The following is a 3,742-nucleotide window of genomic DNA, read 5'->3' as shown; positions in this document are numbered from 1 at the left end:
TGTGCAACCAAGATTACTTTATCCAGCAAAGCTATCATTCAGAATTGAAGGTCAGATAAAGAGCTTCACGGATAAGAAAAAGCTAAAGGAGTTCATCACCACCATACCAGTATTATATGAAATGCTGAATGGTAACCTTTAAGAAGAGGAAGAAGAAGAATAAAAAGGTAAAGATACAAATTACGAACAACAAATACACATCTATCAACAAGTGAATCTAAAAATCCAGTGAATAAATAATCTGATGAACAGTATGAACTGGTGATTGTAATAGAATCAGGGACATAGAAAGGGAGTGGACTGACTCTTCTTGGGGGGAAAAGGGGTGTGGGGGTGTGGGAAGAGACTGTACAAAAATCGTATACCTATGGATGAGGACACTGGGTGGGGAGGGGACCTGGTAAGAGCTGAGGGTCGGGTGGGAACCGAGTGTAGGGAGCTATGGTGGGGGACGGGGGGAAAGAAACAACTGTAATAATCTGAACAATGAAGATTTAATAACAATTAAAAAATAAAGAAAAAAGAAAAAAGAACAAGAAAAAGCTCAAATAAACAATCTAACACTATAACTAAAAAGAGTAGAAAAGACAACAATAAAAAAGCCCAGAGTAAGTTGAAGAAAATAAATAATAAAGATCAGAGTGGAAATAATGACATAGAGACTAAAAATCAAACAAACAAACAAAAAGGTACATCGCATAAACAAAATAAAGGATAAAAATCCTTTCAAGAACTGGTTATTTGAAAAAATAAACAAGATTAATGAACCTTTAGCCAGACTAATTGAGAAACAGAGGACCAAATAAATAAAATCAGAAATGAAAGAAGTGAAGTAACAAATAACATTACAGAAATACAAGGACTGTAAGAAGATACTATGAATAACTATATGCCACAAATTGGACAAGCTGGATGAAATGAACAAATTCCTAGAAATATACAATTTGCCAAGAATCAGAAAACCTAAATAGGTTGATAACTAATGAAATTGAAGTAGTAATAAAAAAAAAACACAAACAAACAAACAAACAAAAATACTCCCAGCAAGTAAAGTCCTGCACTGGATAACTTCACAGTGGAGTTTTAACAAACTTTCAAAGAAGTAACACCTACCCTCCTCAAACTATTCTAAAAAAAATTAAAAGGAAGAAAGACTTTAAAGTTCTTTTTATGAGGCCATTACTATCTTAATTCCAAAACCAGATAAAGACACTACAAGGAAGAAAATTATAGGTCAATATCCCTGCTGAACATAGATGCTAAGACTTAACAAATGAACATAGATGCTAAGATCCTTAACAAAATAGTACCAAATCAGATCCACGAATACATTAAAAACATCATACATCATGACCAAGTGGGATTTGTTTCTGGGATGCAAGGATTGTATAATATTTGTGGGTCAATAAATGTGATACACGACATAAACAAAATAAAGGATAAAAATCACATGATCATATTTATAGACAGAGAAAAATTATTTGACAAAATCCAGCACCCAATTATGATAAAAACTCTCACCAAATTGGGAATAGCCCAGCCCGTGTAGCTTGGTGATTGAGCATCCACCCAGGAGCCAAGAGGTCACCAGTTCTCTCTATCCCTCTTCTTTCTTCTCTAAAAATCAATAGAAACATATATTTTTAAAAAGGGGACTAGAGAGACCATACCTCAGCATAAAAAAGGCCATGCATGACAAACCTAGAGCCAACATCATACTCAATGAACAGAAGCTAAAAGGCTTTCCCTTAAGAATAGGAATAAGACAGGGATGTCTGCTTTCATCACTCGTATTCAACACTAGTGGCCCGGTGCACGAATTTGTGCACATTGAAAGGAAATGAATTAGAAGAAATATTTTAATATCACTATTCGTTCTTTCTCTATAATAAAAGTGTCAACTAAATTCAAAATCAACAATGACAGATGGAAACATACACATGTGATTGACACCAGTGAGAGCTTTATATGTATCACACATGTGTAAGTTAACTTAGCTTTTTATATATATAGAATAAACTTGCTTAATTAAAAAAAAAAGAGTGCCAGATTTTATTGAATGATTTTGCTGCATTTTTTATATGATTATGTGGTTTTTATCTTTCAATTTATTTATGTTATATATCACATTTATTGATTTGTGAATATTATAACAGCTTGCATACCTGGAATAAATCCCACTTGATTGTGGTGTATGATCTTTTTAATATATTGATGGACCTGATTTGCTGTAACTTCGTTGAGAATTTTAGTATCTGTGTTCATCAAGAATATTGACCTGTAATTTTCTTTCTTTGTACTATCTTTATCTGGTTTTGGTATTAGGATAATGCTGGCTAGTAAAAATAGCTTGGAAGTGTTCCTCCTTCTTGAATTTTTTGAAATAGTTTGAGGAGGATAAGTGTTAGTTCTTAGAATGTTTGGTAAAATTTACCTGTATTCATCTGGTCCAGGACTTTTGTTTGCTGGAAGGTTTTTTTTTTTTTGTATGTTTTACATCCTATTCTTTTTATTGAATTTACTGGGGTGACATTGGTTAATAAAATTATATAGGTTTCAGGAGTACAATTATATAAAACATCATCTTATATTGTATTTTGTGTTCACCACATGTCCAATAAAGGACAAGTCCAGTATCCTTTCATCACCATTTATTGCCCTTATACCCTCCTCCACCTCCCTTCACCCCTTTTCCCTCTGGTAATCACCATACTGTTGTTGTCTGTGCCTATGAATTTGGTTTAGTTTTTTCTTATCTTTTTTTAATTAAATTTTTATTGTTCAGATTATTACAGTTGTTCCTCTTTTTTCTCCCCATAGCTCTCCTCCACCCAGTTCCCACCCCACCCTCTGCCCTTACCCCTCTCGCTGTCCTCATCCACAGGTGTACAATTTTTGTCGAGTCTCTTCCTGGGCCCCCACACCCTTTTCCCCCCAAGAATTGTCAGTCCACTCCCTTTCCATGCCCCTGGTTCTATTATATTCACCACTTTACTCTGTTCATCAGATTTTTTATTCACTTGATTTTTAGATTCACTTGTTGATATATATGTATTTGCTGTTCATAATTTTTATCTTTAACTTTTTCTTCTTCTTCTTCTTAAAGAATACCATTCAGCATTTCATATAATGCTGGTTTGGTGGTGATGAACTCCTGTAGCTTTTACTTATCTGTGAAGCTCTTTATCTGACCTTCAATTCTGAATGATAGCTTTGCTGGGTGAAGTAATCTTGGGTGTAGGTTCTTGGAAATCATCACTTTGAATATTTCTTGCCACTCTCTTCTGGCCTGCATAGTTTCTGTTGAGAAATCAGCTGACAGGCGTATGGGTACTCCCTTGTAGGTAACTGACTTTCTTTCTCTTGCTGCTTTTAAGATTCTCTGTTTGTCTTTTGCTCTTGGCATTTTAATTATGATGTGTCTTGGTGTGGTCCTCTTTGGATTCCTTTTGTTTGGGGTTCTCTGTGCTTCCTGGACTTGTAAGTCTATTTCTTTCACCAGATAGGGGAAGTTTTCTGTCATTATTTCTTCAAATATGTTTTCAATATCTTGCTCTCTCTCTTCTTCTGGCACCCCCATCATTTGGATGTTGGTACACTTGAAGTTGTCCCAGAGGCTCCTTACACTATCTTCACATTTTGGGATTCTTTTTTCTTTTTGCTTTTCTGGTTGGGTATTTTTTGCTTTCTCGTATTTCAAATCATTGATTTGATTCTCAGGATCCTCTAGTCTGTTTATGCC

At 34.7% G+C, this 3,742-nt stretch overlaps 1 long non-coding RNA gene across 1 annotated transcript in view; it reads left to right on the top strand.

The window, feature by feature from the left end:
• The window catches only part of LOC107181841, a 15,021-nt gene that overhangs the window by 10,713 nt on the left and 566 nt on the right, over window positions 1-3,742 (top strand). The window lies entirely within an intron of this gene.

The sequence above is a fragment of the Myotis davidii genome, unplaced genomic scaffold (genome assembly GCF_000327345.1).
Source record: "Myotis davidii unplaced genomic scaffold, ASM32734v1 scaffold711, whole genome shotgun sequence".
Taxonomy (NCBI): domain Eukaryota; kingdom Metazoa; phylum Chordata; class Mammalia; order Chiroptera; family Vespertilionidae; genus Myotis; species Myotis davidii.
The sequence above is the reverse complement of the archived record's forward strand: the minus strand, read 5'-3'. Positions and strand labels throughout refer to the sequence as shown.